This window comes from Artibeus jamaicensis, unplaced genomic scaffold (genome assembly GCF_021234435.1).
Source record: "Artibeus jamaicensis isolate MK-2021 breed Jamaican fruit bat unplaced genomic scaffold, CSHL_Jam_final scaffold_474, whole genome shotgun sequence".
NCBI classification, from domain to species: Eukaryota; Metazoa; Chordata; class Mammalia; order Chiroptera; family Phyllostomidae; genus Artibeus; species Artibeus jamaicensis.
The window spans coordinates 11,929,122-11,953,353 of record NW_026522046.1 but is presented as its reverse complement, the minus strand read 5'-3'; positions in this window follow the sequence as shown (position 1 = coordinate 11,953,353).

Sequence of the window (24,232 nt, the reverse complement as noted above, 5' to 3'; positions counted from 1 at the left end):
TCTAGTTTTATTTTGTTTATTTGTCTCGATTTCTCTGCAGCCAGTGGTACTTGTGGTGGGAGGCCCCTTGACTGTCTTCACCTCTGGGAAATTGGATTTTTCATCTAGAAAATTCCTTATTCATCCTATTTCCTTTTTTTAAATTTTTACTTATTTACTTATCTATCTTTAGAGGGGAAGGGAAGGAGAGAAGGAGAGAAATATCAATGTATGGTTGCCCCTCGTGTGTCCCCTACTGGGAACTGGCCTGCAACCCAGGCATGTGCCCTGGATGGGAATTGACCCACCATCCTTTGGTTCACAGACCCGTGCTCAATCCACTGAGCTACATCAGCCAGGGCTATTTTCTTTTTTTAAAGATGTATTTATTTATGTATTTATTTTTACAAGGAGAGGAAGGGTGGGAGAAAAGGAGGGAGAGAAATATCAATGTGTGGTTGCCTCTTGCACCTCTTCCCAGCTCCCCCCCCACCGCACCAGGGACCCAGACTACAACCCACGCATGAGCCCTGACTGGGAATCAAACCAGTGACCCTTTGGTTCATGAGCCAGCACTCAATCCACTGAACCATGCCAGCCGGAGCACATCCTATTTCTTCTTTATAGAGCTTTTGATGGCTGCTGAAGTCTTTTAATTATGCATCATATCCAGCTATTCAATAATAGTTGATATTGCTATGTTCTTTTGGGCTAAGAGACATTTTTGATCTTTTAGCTCACTGTTTTGATGATTGAATCTTCTATACTTAGTCCACCTATTGAACTTTTAAAAGATAAAGGGTTTTTTAAATGTTTATTCTTCATTTATTTATCATTTACTGTATTTTTTCCATGATCATTTATCCACTTATACCCCTCCCTCCCACACTGTTGCCCTTGTCCATGCGTCCTTTTTCTTTTTGCTCAGTCCTCCACCTCCGAACCCCATTGCCCCCCAGCTGTCATCCTGCTCTCTCTCTATCCTGTCTCTGTTTTGTTAATTCAGTTTGTTCATTAGTTCAGTTCACTTTTTAAAATAACTTATTATAGGTATAATGTACATACAACAAAATGGTCATATTTTAAGTAGTTAGATGGGCTTTCGCAAATGCATGCACTGTGTATATAGAAAATATGCCATTCCAGTTTGGACATTTTCATCACCTCCCTGTTTCCTTGGTTTCAATTCGATCAATACTACCCATTCTCCTCACACCAGGCAACTATTGACATAAAATTTATCATTGTAGATTAGTTTTGCACATCCTAGAATGTTATATAAGTAGAATTACATACTATGTAGTCATTTATGTTGGGCTTTTTTGTTAACTCTAGTGTCTTTATGATTCAGCCATGTTGTTGCATATAATAGTAGTTTGTTTTTGTTTCCGAGTAGTGTTCCAGTACATGAATATATAACAATTTATTTATCATGTCAACGGTTGACACATATTGACTTATCTCCCATTTCAGGATAATATGAATGAAGCCACTGTGAATATTTGCTTACAAGTCTTTTTGTGGGCACATAGTTTTACACCTACTGGGTAAATACCATGGAGTAGAATTGCTAGGTGGTGTGGGAAATATATGTTTAATTTCCTATGTTCTACCAAACGGTGCTCTAAATCAGCAAGGTATAAGTGTTTCATTTGCTCTATACCTTTATTATTTACTGTTGCCAGGTTTTAGCATTTTAGCTGTTCTATTGGTATTTATAGTGGTGTTTCATTATGGCTTTAAGATACATGTTCCTAATGTGTAATGATGTGCATTCTTCCACGCACATTGTGGCCATTCATAGTTTTCCTCGGGATGTATGTTCAAAACTTTTGCCCATTTTTAAATTGAGTCATTTCTCTTCTTACTGATTTGTAAATATTCTGGTTACATGTCCTTTATGTGTGTTACTAATAATAGTTACTTTCTTTTCCCCTACTGGTGGTTTGACTTTTTATTTTCTTAATAGTGTTTTTTTTTTTTGAAAAGTACTGCCTTTGGAAGAACACAAAATTTTAATTTTGGGGAAGTACAATTTATAATATTTTCTTTTTTGGTTAGTGCTTTCTATGCATAATGCAAAGAATTATTCAAGGATCTTTTTTCCCAGTTACTTGGTAACATTATTCAGAGATCATAATCTTAATCTTTCAGGCCTTTTGCCTCATGTCTGAAACAGTTGTTTCATACACATTTCCAGTTTTCTAGTTGTCTCCTGCAGGAGGGTTTTTCTGGTGCTACTGATTCTATCATGACTGAGAGTGGAAACTATCCATCTGTGGTAGATTCGACACGCTCACAAATCCTTTGCTATTCCTCCCATTGAGAAGTGGAATGCCATTCTCTATCTTTGAATCTAGTTGGCCTTAGTTTTGCTTGACCACTAGACTGTAAGCAGAAAAGATATTCTTGGATTTCTAGGATTCGGTCCTAAGACTCTTTGTAGTTTCCACTTGGGTTTCTTGGACTCTTTATTCTGGAGAAGGAAGCCACTATGTATTGACTTTCCTGAGACAGCCATGCCGAAGGCAACTTGTAGGTGCTTTAGTTGGCAGTTCCAACTAAGTCCATTCCTCCAGCCATCCCAAGGCACCCAGCATGAGAATGTATCAGTCTTGGAAACTCTACGGCAGTTTATCTGCCAGCTCCGTTGATGACACAAGGAATAGAAAAATCACCCAGCTGAGACCTGCCCAATTCCAGGACCCACAAAATGGTGAAATATGAGGTATTTCAACATAGTAGTAAAATGGTTGTGGATAGCCAGAAGAGAGGTAGTTTATGTAGCAATAGATATCTAGAACATTACTAGTCACATATTGTAACTTGCAAGATTTTTTAGTTGTTTGAATAGCAATTTTCCTTAAGTTGATTTTTAGTAACAATTTCCCCAAATGTTTAGTGATTCTTGGTTCTCTTTGGGGGTTGGGTAGGACCTGTGGCTAAACAGGGTTTAGGAATAGATTGAGTTTGAATGTGAGGGCAGGGTTCCCTCTTGTTCCTTGGGAATCTTAAATTATCTGTCATTTTTTACTGCTTTTTTTTTTTGGTCCCAGAAAACTGGAGAGAACAGTATCTTCAAATTTTGTACCAGAGAGAGTAGCTGACTTATCTGTTCCCTTTTTCCCCTCTCCCTCTCTCCTGTGAAATGGAGGTTTGGAGTCACTTCATTGCTCTTCCTTCTCCAGCTCTGACACCCCTCACACTAACACTCCAGGCAGATGGTTTGCCTCGGGGAAGGGGCGCAGACAGCAGTCGCTACCCTTTATGATTTCCAGGGGGAGAGGAAAAGCTTCGACTCGTGTAGCTTCTTCAAAGGCCACAGTGGAATGAATTACCCTGACAGCTGTGCCAAAGCTGCTCGACTTTTCTTTTATGTTGACGCTCCTCTTAGTGTGTATCTGGAATGCCTCTTATTTTTGCAGCGGGGTTATATTATATTCACACTTAATTTTTCAGAATTTAATTATGTGATAGGGAGAACATAAGAAAATGCAGTTTTTGGAATATGGCTGCTGACTTTGCCTATCATTCTATTTAATACATTTTGTCCCAGAATGCGCAAATCGGGGATGGGGGATGTAGATCTGCCGTTCTTTCCATCAGATTTGGTGTCCATGTGGCCCTTGTAGTAAAAGTATTCACCATATTTAGTATGACAATAATGATTAAAGACACAGCTTTGTCCCATAGAGCATAGCTTCTAAATGTAAGCCAAGCATTTTTTCAGGTGTTTAACCAAAGAAATAGTATTCTAGACCACTGTTAAAGGAAAATCATTTGTGCTAGACGCTTAACCAGTATTTCAATTGTCTGCCTTCTAAAACGCTTTTTAAGGATAATTTTTATTGACTTATATATTTTTAAAAAGTAGGTAATCTGCAGTTTTTATAAAGACGGTCCTGTGGAGCAGAACACAATAAAGCTTCAGGTATATAACACAACTACCTTAGATGGAAGTGGAAAGCATCCAAGTCGCTACATCTCGACAGCTCTGCAGGGCAAACTGTGAACAGTAATACCCCTGTTGCTGGGGAAGCTCACCTGGCTGTCAGTCCCACAAGGGTGTTGTGCCCCTGGTAACACTACCTGTGGACAGAGAGAACTCAAGGTTTTTACTTCTTTTTGCCAGTGCTCCCCACTTTTTATTCCCTCTTGACCACTTTCTATGTTTCTGGAGACTTTGGTTAGGTTTCTAAAGTTCACCAGATGCAAACGAACTCGTGATCACCCCCCACGCATGTTCCTGAGTGCTTATGGAAAGAATAGGTCAATTGCAGATCAATTGCCCAGGGCTGTTTTAACCAGTGTTCTAAGGCCCTAGCAGGCCCTAGCCTCCTGAACACTGTTCCCCAAGCAAAACAATGCATAATGTGTCACATTTTACATTAAAAAAGAGTACAGTGAAAATAAAGCCCATTTCAATGGTAATTTTGATTATAAATATTTTTTGCTTATAAAATACAAATCTCCTCAAGTATTTTTCTCCTGATTATGTTTTAGGCTGGGTGAAGTTTTTATTTATTGGCTCTTATTTCCATTCAATTACCCATACTCTTTTTTTTCTTCCTCAAACTTTTGGTCAGGTGATAACAAAATTTTTGTTTTCTTAGCACAGTTATCCTTTATAAGTGAAACTTCCAGATTTTTTTGGAGAGGTTAAGGAATTCGGGAGAGAGTTTGTGTCCAGGCTGTCGTATTTAGCTGAGGGTCAGCTTTGTCTTCGGTGTTGATGATTATATGTCTACACTCACAATTTTGGGACTTCCAGGAGGCAGTTCGGCTTCCCTGCCCCTCTCGCCCTGCATTTTACAGTTTCAGGAAGAATTCCTGCACTAGCTGTTCTCTCAAAACCTACTGGGTTGGCCAAAAAGTCTGTTAATGTTTTTTCATACAACAGCTTTAGTAGTACTTAACTTTAGTTGTCTTTAACTTCACTCGAAACAATTTTGTTAGGTTCTTTTGTGACAGCTGTCATATCAGCATGCACATAAAAAATTATCATAATTGGAGAATTTTTGTGCAGCCATTTTAAAATTGAAGATGGAAGAAAATATACAACATTTTGGCATATTTTGCTTTATTATTTCAAGAAAGATAAAATTGCAACTGGAATGCAAAAAGAAAGGTTTGTGCAGTGTATGGACAAGGTGCTGTGACTGATCAAATGTGTCAAAAGTGGTTTGCAAAGCTTCTTGGTATATTGACATTTTGGACAAATAATTCTTTGCTGTGGGGCTACCTTATGCATTAAAAGGTGTTTAGCAGCACCCCTGGCCTCTACCCACTAGAAGCCAATAGTGGGAGATAGCCAATATACTCAAAATAGCCAAATTGATAGTTATTAGTGAAAATGTATCTTTTATTTTACAGAAAAAACTAAACAGACTTCTTGGCCAACCCAGTAATTTCTGTTCCTGGTGTTCGGTTTAAAGTTGTTCCTGCCTTACCCAGTCTCCCAGGACGGGGAGAGTCCCTGGGCCAGGCCTCCCTCCTGTTCCTGTCCGCAGGGCCTGTGGTGGAGGCAGCTGCCTCTGGAGTTGACTGTGGTCCCACATCCCCTTGCTTTCAGCCTCAGCCACACAGGTCTCCTTTCAGTGCTTTGAACTGAAATTCATGCCCAGTTTTGCTTCATAGTCATACGCATGCTTTTTTTTCTATGTCTAGAGCAGCCTGTTCTCTCACACTAACTCCCATAGTTATTGTTTTGCCATTTTCAGGTGTCTGCTCAAATACCACTTTCTCCCAGAGCTCTTCCCTGACTCCCTGTGTAACCTCGGTCCCAGAGCATCATATACATTTCCTTCATAGCACTGTTTACAGTTTGCAACTGTATATTTCCTTGTATTGATCATTTTATTACTGCATTACCTTTTGAGGCCACTAGGACTATGCCCCTAGGATCTTGTCTGTTTTGCTGATCCTTGTTTTCTGAGCTACTAGCCTAGTGTGCATATGAAATGGTGAATGAGTAATTAGACTACTGGTAAGTATTCTGTGATAATTTGACTGATGACCCTGGAATGATGAAGAAGAATGATATTTCTTTTTTGGGGGGTTTCTGACATTAGTAGTAATATAGTGCAACTACTTATATCTATAGCACTGAACAATCTGTATATGGCTATATGAGTATAAAATGACATTAAAATTAGATGACAATTTTAACATGGAGGACACTGAGTTAAAGATTTCTTAAAGCGGATATTCTGTCCTAGTAACATTGCATTTAACAACCTCAACTCACCTATATGTCTGTGAACCACCATATATAAATGACAAGATGCTTTGTTTCCATTCCTTGGGCTTTGTTAATGATAAATAATATCAGTGTGAGTCACGGTTCTTTAGGCAACAAGAATATGGCTGCATGAAGTCAATTAATATTGATATAATAGGGTCTATGAATTTGAATGAATCTGAATTTGCTTTATAAATTGTACAATTAATCATTCTCCCCTGTGTTATAGGCACAGTATAGTACAAAGGGTCCACTTATGTTAACTAATTTTATAATCCTACAAATCCAATGGTATTTTGGTTAGGGATTTTAGCAAAAACAAAAAAACAAGTAAGTCTACTCTGATTAATTTAAGCAGCAAAGTGAATTAAAGTAAATCACAGTGTCAGAGTTGCTATGTGTCCCATCTGTTCAGTACAGTTCTAGTTTATCCTTGACATTATTAATAGCATCCCCTTTCACTCCCAAATGTGTCTTCGTTCAAATGATAAACTGTGTGGTCCCCTACACAGGACCATTGGGAAAGCTGGAGAAACAGATTAAGCTTCCCAAAACAGCACCTTGTGACACATCACAGGAGTGCAGTAACAAGGGGGTTATCATTTGTCACCACCATGAACCCCAGAAACACTCCACAGATCTGTCCTGTGAAGGAAGCTGCCACTGACTCCAAAACCGTATTTCATGGGCTGGAGAGGAAGCCTCCGTCACGGCCTCTTCCTCTGGTGACTTTCACACCAGCAAAAAGTGAATTTCCCATGCAGACCCTGTTTTCCCACATGGCAAAAATCAGGTGACTTCTTGCACTATTTGTAGAAAAGATTCCACCTGGGAAAAAGAAGCTTTAGAAAATAGGAAACAATCAAAAGCCAGAAAAATATTTAAAATACTTATGAGCAGTCACAAAACATAGATGTAAACCCTTTATCTGGACATACATTCATTTTCCAAACTTAAAACAAAAATAGCAACTAAAACTATTGTTCCCACCAAATAAGTGACAATCTTCAAACAAACAAACAAACAAACAACCCCCCCCCTCCACAGATGAGGAGACTCTAAGACTATTTAGTGCAATCTTTTCTAGGTCTAATGTGTGGAGTGATGATTATGTTTCCTCAAACTACCCCTACCGTCCTCTGTTTACTGGGACAGAGAGGAAGGCAGTGATCGAATCCATAGATAGATTCCAGCAGCAATCCAGGGGCTAGCTTGATTCTTCTCTCCTACATGACAGCATCCTTATGATGTGAAACTCAACTGAATGTGAAACAATTCTTTGTCGTTCTGCAAGGCCCATCTATCTCTCTCCCATGTGGCCACATGGGGGGCAGAGGCCACATGGGTGAATTAGATGAGAATATCATAATTACCAGTGGTGCATCTTTAAGTCTTTAGTAATGGTGCTGATCTCTAAGTGTACCAGAGGCGTGGCACTGCTTTTGATTTAACATTTTGGGAGCGCAGGCAGCCCTAGAGACTTAACATTTGGCTATTTCTATCATTATTTAAACTTTGATTCTAGGGGTCAAGGGCCAGCGTGGAGGCTTTGCCAGTTGCTAAGTATTTCTATTCACACTCTATTTTGAGAACTGGGAAGACAAGGTGGTTTTGTGGAAGCACAGGGTCCACTCTAAGACTGACTAGGCTGTCAAAACCCTCTTTTTACATGGCCCACACGCCCCCGTTGTAAAAGCCTGGGTTTCCGTAAACTGACTGCAGCTCCTGGCCAGCGTTCAGGGACCCCCCAGGGAGTTGCCTGTCGTGGCGGGGCACAGTCATCCTGCGAAATGGCTGCAGATCCCACTGGAGGAGGCCGGGAGAAGGGCTGAGGCATGACTTACGTGCGGTGTCACCTGAGGGCCTTTCCTGAAGGGTTTTCTGGGCTCCCTTGTTCACTGAAGGGCTTTAGGGGCTGTGAACTGGCCCCTATTTGGTTGTGGGGGTTTTGACTCCATCATAGCAGCTCGCTGTAAACCTCTGGCCTTTAGAAACAGGGGTTTGTTTTGCTTGGTTCTTGTTTATTTTGTCTTGTTTTTAGATCAAAAGGGGTTTTAGTGGGTTGCCCCTATATCTTTGGACTGGGGAATCCCAGGATCAGTTCCCACTATCAAAGGTCACTTTGTTAACATCGAATGATGATTGTGCTGGCCCGATGACCTGTTACCATAACCATGTCTGCTTTGTCTCTTGAAGTTAAGAACTGCTGCCAGCCTTCCATCAGCCAAAGGTCTGCCCCTCAGAGAGCCCATTTCCCTGGCAATGCCCGTGCCCACAGCACACAGCACTTTTCCCAGATGCTGGCCCACTCCTCACTGAAGGGTGTGTTCACAGTGTGGTGGAAGGGGTTTCTCCTGGACTCTTTTGAGGGTCACAGTGTGAGTGTGTGTATCTGGATGTGTATGAGTGCTTTACACATTATAAATAGGCACCAGCGTTTTCTTATTTATCCCAAACCTTGGTATTTTTTCCCCTTCATAACATCAGGCAGCTTTTTTACATCTTCATTTAGGGAAGACCACTGCTGATTGATTGCAGGTTGCAGTAAACTAACTGAGCCAAATTTTAAACTCTAATGATTTGACCTAGCGTGTTGGCTCCCAAACCTGTAAGAAGCACACTCCTGTCAGTAACTCAGACCAATGTAGATTTATGGTCACTGACCTAAGTACTATCTCAGGAGCTGATGCTGTGGAACCGGCTATCTCAAATTCAGTGCCATAAATTTGTTTTGGTTAGGCTCCTGGACTCTGGGAATTAGGAATTCACAAAGGGAACAATGGCGACAGCTTGTCTTTGTTCCATAACATTTGAGGCCTCAGCTGGAAAGATTTGAAACTGAGGTGAGAAGATGACTGGCCTGCCTCCTCACCTGTCTGGAGATTGATGCTGGCTGTTACCTGGGATCACAGCTGAGGCCACGGGCTGGGAGCCCTCTGTGTGGCCTCTTCGTGTGGGAGTTGGGGATACCACAGCATGGTGTCCAGATTAGGGATGAACATCCCAAAGACAGCCAGGCAGAAACTATTACATGTTATGACCCAGTCTCAAAGTCGTGTAACTTTACTTTTGCCAGTCACAAGCCCCCTTGAATTCGAGAGGAAGGGACAAGAGACCTGAGTTCTTGCTGGGAGGATCAGCAAAGAGGAGTCTTCCCCTGGGAGATGTTGTTCTGTCATCATAGAAAATCTATGCAACAAGCATCCTCCAAATCCATTCCCACTTATATTCCCCAGGTTTTTGCTGATATAAGTCAGCAAGATCTTGCTTACTGTGTGCCTGAGTGCATCTATACTTTCAGGTGTGTAAGCTTTCTTGTTCTCGGTTCACCTTTGTAATAGGCCGCTGGAAATGTCTAATTAGGAGCCTCTAGGCAACATGGACTCCCCAGGGAAGGGGTTGAGGAGAAGTAGCTTTCTCTTACAAAGTAATTGCCTCTGTCTAGGCCATTACATGGAATTGAAGAAAGGCAAGAACAGCCTCATCAACAGATCAGGAAGGACTGCTTCAGCTGGCACAGGAAGGCTCGGTGAAGTTAGGAAATTTGGAGCAGGACGAATCAGACTCCTCCCATATGCCCATTCTAATTAGGAGACAGAGTGCTGAGGCTACTACTCCCTAAACAATACCTTCATTTTCATGTAAGAGAAGAGACTGTGAAATAAGCTGATACAATTCAACAATGCATAGGCTAACACTGTGTGTATTTTTTCAGTTGCTACAGCCTTGTGACCACATAAGGCGCTCTTTAAAAAAAGTTAAGTTTATCGGGGCAACAACAGTTAATAATATTATGTAGGTTTCAAATGTACAATTTTACAATACATCATCTGTATATTCTTCCACTGTGTGCTCCTAAGTCCAGTTTCCTCTGTCACCATATCTCCGAGCCCCTCTACCTTCTTAACCATCCCCCATCTCCCTTCCCCTTTGGTCACCACCATGCGGTCAGACATTCTTTTTAGGACATGCATAGTTCTGGCTGTAATTTGATCCAGGTCATGGTCAAACTTTAAGATCTGTCTGTAGTAGAGTTCTCCAGGAAAACAGAACCAATACTATGTGTGTGTGTGTGTGCACTTATGCATACATGTATATACGTGTACACTGACTATATACCTGGGTACCATGGCCTAGCCAAGCTGACCCACACAATTAACCTGTAACAATTAGAATCACCCAGACTGATCTTCAGTCTTTTCTTCCACATGCCTTCCTACTCTTGTACAACTGCAATCACTTGGTCCCTTAGAGTCTTGCCATTGCTAGGGTTCTCATTCCATGTGACCAAATGATCATTTATGTGACTCTCTCTCCACGCTGCCATGGTCTGGATTCTCACTGCCTCTTCACCTGACCACGTCAGACCAGCAGCCACACAGTCTCACTTCCTGAAAGTCTGTTGTCCGTTACCACATCGGCCATCAATCCCTATCTTGGTTAGTGTTCTTGTTTGCAAATAACACCAATTACTCAGAGTAGTTTTAGCTGAAATAGATTAAATAAAGGATATTAGGTAGCCGAGGGGATAATTGGTAAGGTCAGAGAAACCTGCTTACTTTCTGTAAGTAAAGTCTAGAGATGCTAAAGAACTATTGAGGAAATGGCCACTACTGCTGCCAGTTCTACAGCCATGCAGCAGAACCAGCCTGGGAGAAAACTCCCAGGGGCCAAACCCCTGTGCAGAAGTCTGCAAGTGCATCACTTATGACATACATACAAAAGAATGGAACAGGAACAGTTGCTCTCTTTTTCATGCTGGTTCGAAGAAATAGTCATCCTAACGTGTTGAATACCTGATTCAAAAACAGTGGTGATAGTGCAGCACTGACTGATGTTTTTAGATAATTAGGAAAGATAATTAGGTAAGCCTCCCTCCTCAGAGCTGTGAATTAAAAGTAACTATTGTAACTACTTCTTCAAGTAACAAAAGACTCCAGATTGTTGTGGCAGGAAGGATCCTGGGATGGCCCCAAGATTCTGTCTCCTGGTATACATGCCCCCTAAAATTCCCTCCCTTGGAGAGAGAGAGAGAGAGAGAGAGAGAGAGAGAGAGAGAGAGAGAGAGAGAGAGGGGTGTGTGTGTGTGTGTGTGTGTGTGTGTGTGTAGGGAGGATAGTGAATATGATAGTGCATCATTACCATGATTGGGTTACTAACTGACCCTGAATAAATCAAATGGGAGATTATTCTGGGTGGGCCTGGCTTAATCAGATGAACTGTCTAAAAGAAGGCAAAGCATCAGTAAAAAGTTTTCCTGCTGGCCTGGGAGATGAGCAAAGAACTAAGTTGTGAGAGGAGGAGGGCAGGAGAGCCCTGGCCAACAGCCAACAAGAAAATGGGAACCTCAGGTCTATACTGCAAAGACCTGGATTTTACCAGCAATCTGGGTGAGCACGGAGGAGGGTCCTGAGCGACAGACGAGAATGTGGCATGACTGACGTGTTGATTTGAGCCGTGGGAGAACCAGAGCAGATAACCCAGTATGCCCTACTGGGCTTTGGACCTGTGGAAGCGTAGGGTGATAAATGGGTTTTAAGTGCGTGGTAATTTGTTAGGTAGCAGTAGAAAACGACTATGGTTGTGGTTAGTCACTATCACTGAGAGAAGTTTTAATTACATAAAACGCCTCTCCAAAGCTCTTCACTTTGTGTTTGCATTGGGAATGGAGACTTTCTCAGAGGTATGGGACAAAAGAAAAATAAATTCAAAATTATGTGCATGAATCCACTAAATACCTCTTTTCTTCAGGTAAAAGATCTACTACAGAAATTGACCCATTACCGGTACATTTTAAATAGTAGGTATCACATATATATAGAAAAAGACTCATTAATTTTCATACTTTTTAAGATTCTACAATTTAGAGGTTTCTGTTGCTTCCATTGTTAAAGCTGAAAGTCCATTTGTCTTTGTGAACAATGCTATGTACAGGCATATTTTTTAGTATAAGAATTCTTCATGTTAAGAAACTCAAAGCTTTATGTACTTCCTGTCAGTTTCATAATTTGAAAATCATAGTGTATGTCTTCTTTTGTATGTCCAAATCTAATTTACTGAAATAAATGGAGAGCGAGTGGTAGCACAGGTATTTTTTCATAATAACTGGATCATATTTTTAAATGATTGATCTGATTTACCAACAGGTGATTGTATTTCAAGTGTTGTTTGAAAATACCTAATGGGAAACTTTGATCAAGAGGGTGGCATAGGTAAACACAGCATGCCTGCTTACACAACCACATCAAAATTACAACTACAACAGAGAACAACCATCACTCAGAACCATCAGAAATGAAGTTGAATGGAAGTTTGACAACTATGGAATTAAAGAAACCACATCCATCCAGACTGGTAGGGGGGGTGGAGTGGAGGAACAGGCTGGTCCCACATTCATGTGTGGTGGATAAGAATTCAGGAGGGATATCCTGACAGCCAGGAGTCCTGGTCCCACACCAGGCACCTCAGTCTAGAGTTCTAGTGCCAGGATGATAAGTCCCCACAACTTCTGGTTGCAAAAACCAGTGAACATTAACTCGGAGGAAGAATCTCCTAGAGTCCCTAGCAGTTCCCTTTAAAGAACCCACATAAGGGCTTACTCAGACTCACTCCCTCTGAGCTCCAGCACTGGGGGAGCAGCGTGAAATACACCAGTGGCGTATAGGGAGGAATCAAAGTGTCTGGCATCAGGGCAGGAGCTGGGGGGAAGTTTTCTCCCAGACAAAAAAGCAGGCAGAGGCCACTGTCCTTTTTCTGAGCCCTCCCCCAATAGAGCCACAGAGCCACCAGGTAGTGACGTATCGGAGACTCCATCAGCCTCACTAACACTGTTTGCCCTGCCCTGGAGATCCTCTAGAATCCATCCCACCCAATTTATGGGCCCAACCAAACTTTTAACTGTGACTTTTCCATATGAATGGCTGGTCTTGGCTTATGCTTTACAAATTTCTAAATCCTATCAAACAAGCAACAGCTGGCCTAAGTAAGTCCCCAGCCCCCATACCTCTTGCTAAGTGTCTCCAGGCCTGCCAGTAGCAGCAGCCAGTCTTGATTCACAGCTACCCTTGGCCCGGGAATCACAAAGCCCAGAAAATATAGCAGCCACCTCAGATTGCTTTATATCTAATGCATGGTGGCCCTGGGCAGAACCCAGGTGGGGGCTGACCTTGGTCTGTACCACCCAGAATAACCCAGAGCCTGTGCGTTCAGTGGACAGCTACAGACCACATCACAGCACCGTGACCCTGTACCTGCACAGCTGATCCTCCACGGAGGGCAGAGGTTTGTGGTCAGTGGTCACAGCCAATCCCTGCCACTGACTGGCCTGGGTAAATCCCTCCCATTGGCCTGCCAAAAACAAACAAGGCTCAGCTACAAGATAAGGGTGTACTCAGCCCACACAAAGGACACAACTTGTGTACCTAGCTTGGGTGATACAGGAGGCTGTGTCACTAGACCCTACAGGACACCTAATGTATCAGGCCACGCTACCAAGACACAGAGTCATAGCGACTCTACCTAATACATAGAAACAAACACAAGGAGAGTGCCCAAATGAGGAACCAAAAAAAAACACCATGGAGACTTCCACCAAGATGGAGGCGTAGGTGGAAGCACTGTGCCTCCTCACACAACCAAGTTTAAAAACAATAAAGTTTTAGCAACAAAAACACAGCCAAACAGCAGAAAATTGAACTATATGGAAGTCTGACAACAACGAACCCTTCAGCCAAACTGGTAACGAGGGGCAGAGCCAGCAGCAGAGCGGGGTCGGGCAGGAAAGATCCACCAGACCGATCCGGGCACGGGACCCAGGCACACCTGTAGGCAGATCCCAGGTGTGGAGTAGCAGCGGGCGGACCCACTGAGGGCGCAAAGCGGTGGACTCACTGAGAACTGACCCCGGTTACACATTCGCGCGCAGATAAAACAGTGAAGGAGCGAGCGGTGAGACAGACCATGCAGGCCCCAGTGGCGGGAAGTGGCAGAGGGGACCACCATTGTCCCTCTCTGACCCGCCCGCACATACAGTATCACAAATCAGTGACCTGGGTGGCCTCCCTCTGGTGAACATCTAAGGCTCTGCTCCTCATATGTAACAGGCACGAACAGATCAAAAGATGGCTCAAGAAAAACTTAGAGCCCCAGAGCTGATAAATCTAAGTGATGAAGAAATAGCCAAACTTTCAGATGCACAGTTCAAAACATTGGTGATCAGGATGCTCACAGAACTGGTTGATTTTACTCACAAATTAGAGGAACATACGAAGGCTAAACTAATTGAAATGAATGGAAATGCACAGGAAACCAATAGTAATGGAAAGGAAACTGGGTCTCAGATCAAAGGAGTGGACCAGAAAGAGGAAAAAAATGACTAAACAGAAAAGGATGAAGAAACAAGAATTCAAAAAAATGAGGAGAGGCTTAGGAACCTTCAGGACATCTTTAAACATTCCAATATCCGAATTATAGGGGTACCAGAAGGGGAAGAGGAACAGTCATGAGTGGAAAACTTATTTGAACAAATAATAAAGGAGAATTTCCACAATCTGGCAAAGGCAATAGACTTCCAGGAAATCCAGGAAGCTCAGAGAGTCTCAAAGAAGTTGGACCCAAGAAGGAACACACCAAGGCACATCAGAATTATATTAGCCAAGATTAAAATGAAGGAGAGAATCCTAGAAGCAGCAAGAGCTAAGGGGACAGTCACCTACAAAAGAGTTCCCATCAGACTGTCAGCTGGTTTCTCAAAAGAGACCTTACAGGCAAGAAGGGGCTGGAAAGAAGTATTCCAAGTCATGAAATCCAAAGACCTACATCCAAGATTACTCTATCCAGCAAAGCTTTCATTTAGAATGGAAGGGCAGATAAAGTGCTTCTCAGATAAGATCAAATTCAAGGAGTTCATCATCACCAAGCCCTTACTATATGAAATGTTAAAGGGACTTACCTAAGAAAAAGAAGATAAAAAAGATGAACAGTGAAAGGACAGCAAACTCACAGTTAGTAAGAACCACACCTAAAACAAAAGCAAACTAAGAGGATAGCTAGATCAGGAGCAGAACCATAGAAATGAAAATCACATGGAGAGTTAGCAACAGGGGAGTGGGAGGAGGAGAAGGGGGGAGAAGGTACAGAAAATAAGTAGCATAGACGGTAGGTAGAAAATAGATAGGGGGGAGGGCAAGAATAGTAGGGGAAATACAGAATCCATAGAACTTGAGACATGTGGTCATAAACTAAAGGGGGGAATGGTGGAGGAGGGGGTGTGCAGGGTGGAGGGGAATGAAGGGGGAATAGAACAACTGTAATGGCATAATCAATAAAATATACTTAAAAAAAAAGAAAAAAAAACCACCATGGCCCAAAGGAAAGAATATATCAAAATTCCAGAAAAAGAACTAAATAAAAGGGAGATAAGCAATCTGTCAGATTCAGAGTTCAAAAGAGTTCACTGGTTATAAGGATGCTCGAGGAATTTAGTGAGGACCTCAACAACATAGAAAAAATCTAGTTGGAAACAAATGATATACTAATTGATATGAAGAATAATTTACAGGGAAACAATGGTAGAGTGGATAAAGCTGAGAAGCAAATCGATTACTTGGAACATAAGGAAGCAAAAAAAACACACAATAAAAAAAAAGAATTAAAAAATGAGGATAGTGTAAGAAGCCACTAGGACAACTTCAAGAGATCCAACATTCACATCATAAGGGTGCCAGAAGAAGAAAAGAAAGAGCATGGAATTGGAAATGTATTTGAAAAATAATGAAAGAAAACTTCCCTAATTTGGTGAAGGAAATAGATATGCAAGTCCAGGAAGCAAGAGAATCTGAAACAAGATGGATGCAAAAAGTCCTACTCCACACACATCATAATTAAAATGCCATAGGTTAGAGATAAAGAGAGAATCTTAAAAGCAGCAAGAGAAAATCAGTTAGTTACCTATAAGGGAGCTCCCATAAGACTGTGACATGATTTCTCAAAAGAAACCTTGCAAACTAGAAGGGATTGGCAAGAAATATTCAAAGTCCTGGAAGGAAGGGACCTACAGCCAAGATTGCTCTACCCAGTGGAGATATCATTTAGAATTGAAGGGCAGATAAAGAGCTTCCCAGACAAGAAAATACTAAAGGAGTTCATCATCACCAAACCAGTATTATATGGTATGTTAAAGGGAATTATTTAAGGAAAAGAAGATCAAAACAATGAACAATAGTAATAAATACATATCTATCAACATTTGAATCTAAAAAGCAAACTAAGCAAACAAGAAAAACAGAGAGAGAATCATGGACACAAAGCATTCTGATGGTTGCCAGAAGGGAGGGGAGTAGGGAAATGGGTGAAGAGCTGAAGGGATTAAGAGGTACAAACAGGTAGTTAAAGAATAGCCATGGGGATGTAAAGTACAGCATAGGAAATGGAGTAGCCGAAGAACTTACATGCATAATTTATAGACATGAACAATGGTGTGGGGCTTGCCTGAGGGAGTGTGGTGTGCCGGGTGGAAGTGGAAAAGGGGGAAAATACTGGGACAACTGTACTAACATAATCAATTAAAAATGTGCATAAAAATACCTAATGGCTGTATAATAGAATGTTTAATCATGCTTTGTAGACCTATCCCAATTCGAAGGCTTCAATGTGGTAAACCTCTATATCCTCTGCGAATGTTTATCTGATCACTTAAAAGTTAGAAATTGCACTTGGCTGTGAGTAACAGAAACCAGGAAAACAGAAGCTTAAACAAATAAAGGCTTTTATTTTCTTTTCACTATGTGATGCCTGGAGCTAGGCACTACAGGGCCGTTACCTGCCATGAACATAAGCCAGGTTTTTTCTGTCTTTCCGTCCAGCCATCATCAGTGGATGCTTCTTGCCTCACAAGCCCAAGCTCATTGCAGCACTCCTAGCATCACATCTACTTTCCAGGAAGAAAGTAGAGAAAAGGCAAGAGAAAATAATTGTTGATTGAATGTGCACTGCTTCTAAATAGGTTTCCTAACGTTCTCACCCACTGATATTCACCACATTTCATTGGTCAGAACACACGGTCACTTCTCTCTGCAGGGGGATGTTGTTATGAGATTTAGTTATGTTGTTGTTGTTGTTTTAGACAATCACTTTTGTGTCTCAAATGGAAGGAGGTAAGAATAGAAAAAAATATGTATTTTTGCCACAGATAGTATAGACAAAATTTAGTATTACTTAAGTAAGAAAAGCAATTTGGTTTATCCAACTTTGCACTGGCAAGCAAAAAACGATTTCAAAATTTCAATGGTAGATGGGGTACTATAAAATAATATGACAATGTAACACAATAGTATTGTCTTGATATTAGAAAGTTTTTTAAATCTTTGGAATTATTCAAAGAAAACAGGGAGTTATAAATAAATTCCATAGGAAGAGCTAACTCATGATTGCATGGTCAAAAATCCAATGTACCTTTTTTTGTTAACTGATGATTCTCATTAAGTACAATTTTGAATCGTAAATAATAATTTTTTACAGTTTTGAATTATAATCACTTTTATTTCTAAAATAAAAATTAATATTAATATTCCAGTTTTTATGGACATTTATATGGTAATAAACCAGGTGTTCTAAGGAAAAAAACCTGTGGAGTGATAACAAACAGATGAACAATACGATGAAAAATTCTAATACTGAGCCCTGGCTGGTGTAGCTCAGTGGATTGAGCATGGGCCTGCAAACTGAAGGATCACAGTTCAATTCCCAGTCAAGGCACATGCCTGGGTTTTGGGCCAGTTCCCAGTGGGGGATGCACCAGAAGTAACCATACATTGATATTTCTCTCTCTCTCCTCCTCTTCCCTTCTAAAGATAAATAAAATGTTAAAAAATTGTAACACTGAGATGTGCTCTATAAATAATGAAGATGCCATTTTCTTGAACAGTTGAATAACTGTTTCAATACCATTTTCTTGAACAGTAGAATAACAGTTGATTCAGCTGAGATTGACTGAGTTTTAGGTACAGGCTCGGTACAGTCGGGTAATTTATTTTTGCCTGCTGAGGAAGCAGGTTAGTTTCAGTGGAGTTTGATTTTGGGTGGGAAGGAAAATGTGCATGCTCATACTTACTTCATCAACTATCATTCAGCATACCAGCAAAAAAAATATCTCTAGAAGATAGCTTTTTTCACATCTACTCAAATATATTTAGTCTACTAACAAGTATGGAAGATATATCTGTGCCTTTGGTTTTCTTGTCTGTAAAATGGGAAAAAGAATTATACCTACTTTCTAGAGTTGAAGAATTCATACAATTGATCTGTGAAAATTGCATAGAATGGTGCTGGTATACAGTAAGTGTTATAAGTTTGCTATCATTAGTCATCAGGAAAAATCCAAACAAGGTTAAGAACATCCATTCTTGGGTGGAGTTAGTATGAGGTTGTTAAGTGGTGATTTAGTCCTCTCGGTGAGGATGAGGAATGGTGGTTTAAGATTAAATTTCTTCCTTGCATTGTTTTTGTTGCCCTGATGAGGCCAATTCACTCGTTTACACATGGGTCTTAGCAAGACTGTTGGAGAAGGACTGAGTCAACAGGAACTGGATCTCATTATTTGAACCCTGCGTTTCCTGTGCTTAGTTGTAAAGCCTCTTTCATCCTTATCGGTTATAAGTTTTCTGCCTTTACCTCTCACAGCTATAAATTCCCCGCTGAACATACTAAAGAGAAAGAAACCAGCGCTTCCAGAAAGTGCGTTAACCATTAAGCTCCCCGTGGAGGCGGAATTAAAGGGCCTGGAGCATACGCTCAATCGTTTTAAGGGCAAAACTTAAAAAAAAAAGGCACATGTCACCTTCTCACATTCCCTTGGCTAGCACAGTGGTCACACGGCTTCCTCTAGCTATAGGAATGGCTAGGTAAGGTGGTGGTCTTTAACTAAGTAACCTGTGCCCAGCTAAAACTCTATTATTATGGAAAGGGAGAATGGATATTGAGAGATAACTGGCAATACGTCTTACTGACCCCACTACATCATGGCATTTGGGAGAGGAGAAAATTGTAACTCAATACAAAAGGCACAGGACGGTTTTAATCCCATTCGTGGGGGCTGCTGAAATGCTCCATGAGCAGAGCTCAGCCTGATTGCTGTGGGTGAAATGCAGGGCTTGCAGAAGGGAGGTTGGGCTAATGAAGTCTATAATTCCTCTGTATAATTGTATAAAAGGCTATTTTTCTCTTGGGTTGGAAAATTTTACAGATGAGATTGGCTTTAGGAAAGCGAATTTTTGTTTCTTCTTGGATGTGTGTATGTGAATGCACGTGTGTGTGTGTTTTTTAAAAAGGCCCAGGAACAGGCAGGAATGGAGATAGAGGATGAAGGGGTATAGCCTCACTTTACATTTGCAGAGGGACCCTGAGATGGACAGGGTGTGGAGCCCTGGAGCCTGCCATAAACTGTCCTCTTGTCCCCTGCTCCCCACTGTGGGCCATAGTCTCAGAGTGCTGCTATGGATTGCTTATACTATGGATCATCCTGTGTGTGTGTGTGTTGGGGAGGAACAATATGGGTGTGGTTGGGACAAATTCTAGGGTAAATATAATTTACCTACGGAGTAGTGTGTACTTATTGGTGCAGCGAAGGGTTGTGGAGGGGCCCTCTCTAAAGACCTCAAGAGACCGAAGCAAGGCTAGTAACCAGAGTTTGTCCATAGAAAGCCCCTTTCATGGGTTTAAAAATCTCTTTTTCTTAGACTCTGGAAATAATTATAGTCAGCATCTGGCTGTAGGTATAGCCCCTAAACTTTGTTACAGTCTGTTCACAGAGTGGCCTTGGGAATTAGGGATGATGTGACACTGGAAGGCCCTGTGTTCTCTGTGACTCCATCCTTTGAGACCAGCACCACCAGTGGTGCAGCCTTGTTGCAAAGGAAAAGAGTGGCCCTGGAGTTCTAGGATCAGCAGAAAAGCCAATGGGGAGCAAGACAGAGGGTTTTGGAGTCAAGTTTAGTGGACAGACAGGTCATAGCCACATGTTTTCCAGAAAGAAAATAAGACAGGCTCCAGATTTTGAAAGATAAATATTTAAATGCTTATTTTTCCTAATGCAAAGTGGAAAAATATCTTAGATATCAGTGGGTAGGGGGAGGGACAGGATGGTACCAGCAGACAAGAGGGCTGGGGTACCAGGGAGCAGAAACCGGGTCTCACACGTTGTTAATGAAGACAGGATGGCCAGTCTAGAGTGGTTAGGTGAGTGTCGTGTGGATACAGCTGACCCTGGAGTCCAGGCTGCACTGGGGAGACCAACGTGTTGGATGAAGCACACTTACGATTTGGGAAGGAGACAGGGACCTGGAGGGTGCCCTGTGGGCACAGAGCAACTGGCGTGGGAGTGCTGAAGCAGAAGTGGATGGTCAGAGGTGGTGGTCAGCGAGGGAGCAGTGGTCACATCATGAAGTCTGCCTTGGACTTAAGTAAATCAGGCATGACCTTATGAGCAGCACATCTTCAAAAAGTTGTGGTCACAACAGTGAATGGGAGTAATATGTTTTGGTAGAAAATATTTCTTTATGCTCAAGACCTGACATTCCTTCATTATGGAGAAGAGAGAAAACTTTCCTGACAATACACAGATTGGCGCTGGCTTACAGGTGATGAATGGCCCACTTGGGTGAACTCTTTGCTTTCCCTATAAGAGGATATCCTTGGGCCATTTCATCCAAGAAGTGTTTCTCGGACTCGGTGATCAAAAGAATCACCTGGGTTTCATTCCAAGCCAGTTGAATTACAATCTGCAGAAGAAGAGGATCTAAAAACCTGCATTCTTAACAGGGGCTCCTGTTAACTCTTTGACCAGGCACATCGGGAAGCATGATGTTCTCTAAGCTGTGGCCACAGAGTTAGAACCTGGGGTGGTGCTGTGGGCAGTAAGCAGGCAAAGTGGCTGGACTTAAGACGTAGGAGGAGACTGGCACCTGGCCAGGAATGGAAGTTAGACTGAGATGAGGAACATAGAAATCCAAAGAGGAGCAGAAACTCGTTGGTGGAATTGAAAATTCTTTACTTTCATCGTTTTGCTGTCAGGGCCTCACTTACTCGAATGTAAAACAATGGGTTACCCTGCTTTTAGGACCCCTGGGGGAAGGCTCATCGCTCACAGGCTTATCACAATTTACTCTTCAGCCAAAGCAAATCTACTTGGATTTACTTGCTCTTTGGGCTTCTCTATTAGATTTCATTTAAATAGAATGTCCAGTACCATTTTTTCCCAAAGTTTGAAAATTACTGCATTAAATGATTTCCCAGGTCCTGATAGCTCTAGGGTATTAAATGTGTCTGCAGCAGCAAAGCCAACAACACAGGTCATTAGCACAGAAAAGAGCACCAGGGGCCTTAGGAAGCAGGCCACATCTTGAGGCCTAGTTGTTGTTTTTTTCTATGGACTCCTGCTGTTCAAGCCTGCTGGCTTCCTTGTTATGGGCTGACATTTAACTGGAGAGGAAATAATTGTGGTATCTCCATGAATATTGCAACTGAAATAGAAGACATAAATATACCCCAAAGGTTGTTTGTCATTGTGTAGACAAAATAATTATCTGGATTTGCCCCCTTTTCACTAGCTATTTTAGTATCAAGTAGCTATAGTCAAATGTAAGTCCTGTTGAGTGACCTGGTGTAAGACCAGCTGTGCATTCAAAAGTGGCTGTAGCCAGCAGCAAGCCAGGTGCCTGGTGCTAGAGCTTGTCAGAGTTTAGAGAGACCACTTCCTGTATTTGGACACTGCACACTAGTACATCTTCAGAAACAAGTGCCTGTTTACAAATGGACATAACCTTTGCCTTCCTACTCACCCTTCAACCCAGAGAAAAGACTACTAAGTTTATGTGACAAAACTTGGGTTCAAGTTCAGCTCTCAGCTTACGAACGTACCTTGGACAAATCACCTATCTTATCTGAAGTGGGGGATGATAGTACTACTTTGCAGCACTGCTGTGAGGATTAAGTAAGATAATGCATATGAAAGCATTTTATAAATAGCATAAAATCTTACAAATATAAAGGTGCATTTATCATAATATGAATAATGGCACCATATTCAAGCAAACAACATTAGGAGAAAAACACTGTCACATTCATAAGCCATACAAATGCTTTTATGCATAATCAGACAGTATGCATTCACAAACATATCCGTTCATTCATTTGTTTACTCACTAGTTCCTGCCCATATAGCACCAGTCCCTGTGGGAGATAAGAGGTACATGAAGGGAAAATGGTTGGATAAAAAGTACATTTATGGTTTGATGACCATATAGTTCAATGTCTACTGAGCCAGGGCTATGTTCCAGGAAAGAGTCTCTTCCCCGTGGGAACATAGACAGTGCCAGCACTGTTTCTCCTGTGGAGGGGCTCAGAGTTACAGGGGGAGATAGTGGCTCCGTACACCTGATGACCCGGGGGGCATCCAGAGTTGGCCACTCAGTTGGCAAATGGGTGCTGACAGATTTGACCTGTAAGGCTACTCTCCAGAATGTTCATTGCTCCCTGTTCCTTATTTAATCCTACTAGTCATATCTTGCTTGGATGCTCAAGAGGCGCCCAAATGTCCTGCATACATTGCACAGGATCTCTTCAGGGCCGAGCCCAGTTCCGATGCCCCGTAGACTGCCGGACTAATAGAGTGATGATCGTCAGAGCCTCTCTAGCCTAGTACTGAAGGCAAAATGACTTTGTAACTAAAAAGTGAAGTCTGTGTGCCTCCATTGAACATGCTTTTTTAAATTGAAGTAGAGAACACAAGTGATTTAGCATGTACATGTATGATTATGTTGAGATGATGTACAAAATGATACAGCTTTAAGGAGCAGAAATAGGTGGCTCCAGGCTGCCTGCTGGAGAGACTGCTGGACCACCAGGCCCTTTGGTTTACCTGTGTTACATAGCATCATGGCGCACGAGCCGTTAGTCTCCCACTACCACTCTTTTACATCACCGCTGTTACTTATGGGGAGTTAATTACAAACTTACTTTTCTTGCTTTTAATAAAGAAAAATAGAAACAAATGTAAACTTGGACATCTAATCCCTTATAGGAAGGCTGCATCGGATGGCAGCCTAGTAGTTACTAGAGTTTTCCAGTCCAGGCGAGCTCTTTCCTTTGATCTCCCTCACTTCTGTCAGATATGGTAACAATGAACATAAAAGTATTTTTCCCTATTGAGTGCTCCTCTCCCCACCCCCTTTCTCTCTTTCTCAAAGGTTCTTAGGTCACACAAGAGCACTGCATATATTTTGCAATCCAAAGACATCAAGCAAGGATAAAGGGCAGGGTTTCCTGCTGGGGAACCATCAGAGGCCAGAGGCCTTCCCTCTGAGCCTCTGTAAGATGCTCCCTGCCCTGCCCTGACATTCTCTGTGCCTTTGACTTTGATTAGGTCCAGAGATTCCTATTGAGCCAGGCAGCTGGTGTGTACTATTGCTCTGGGTGTTAGAAATACTTTTAGGCACCGTGTAGTATTGAAGTGGGTGCTTCGTGCTGTTAGTGAATGATTCTATTTTCTCTTCCACAGTTTTGGGAGGTGAAAGTCCTCTTGCTCTGGACACAGTTTTGCCCAGGCCTGTGGTGACACTTGTGCCTTGTCCCATGATGCTTTGTAATCTCTGTTTATCTAGTTGACTTTTACAACTCTTGGATATAGATGAAATGTGTGTGCCCTTTGCTGTTCTTTAACACTGTGACATTATTATAGTGTGTGTACTACTCTCTTTAAAATATATATATTTTAATAGATTCGGTAGTAATGGATAAACTTATAGTTACATAAAAGTTATGTAAAAAACTTTTGGAACTTGTGTAGTTTGTGCATTTCTTATGACCAAAGAGCATCACAAATTAGTGATCTTGTAATAAATCTTGTAATAGTTCTAAAACCAATGTCATCCTAAACAAACTGTGATCACCTCCCTACCTCAATCCCCTAAAAATAATGGCAATTAATATTTGCCCAAGGCACAGAATTTTGGAAAGTAC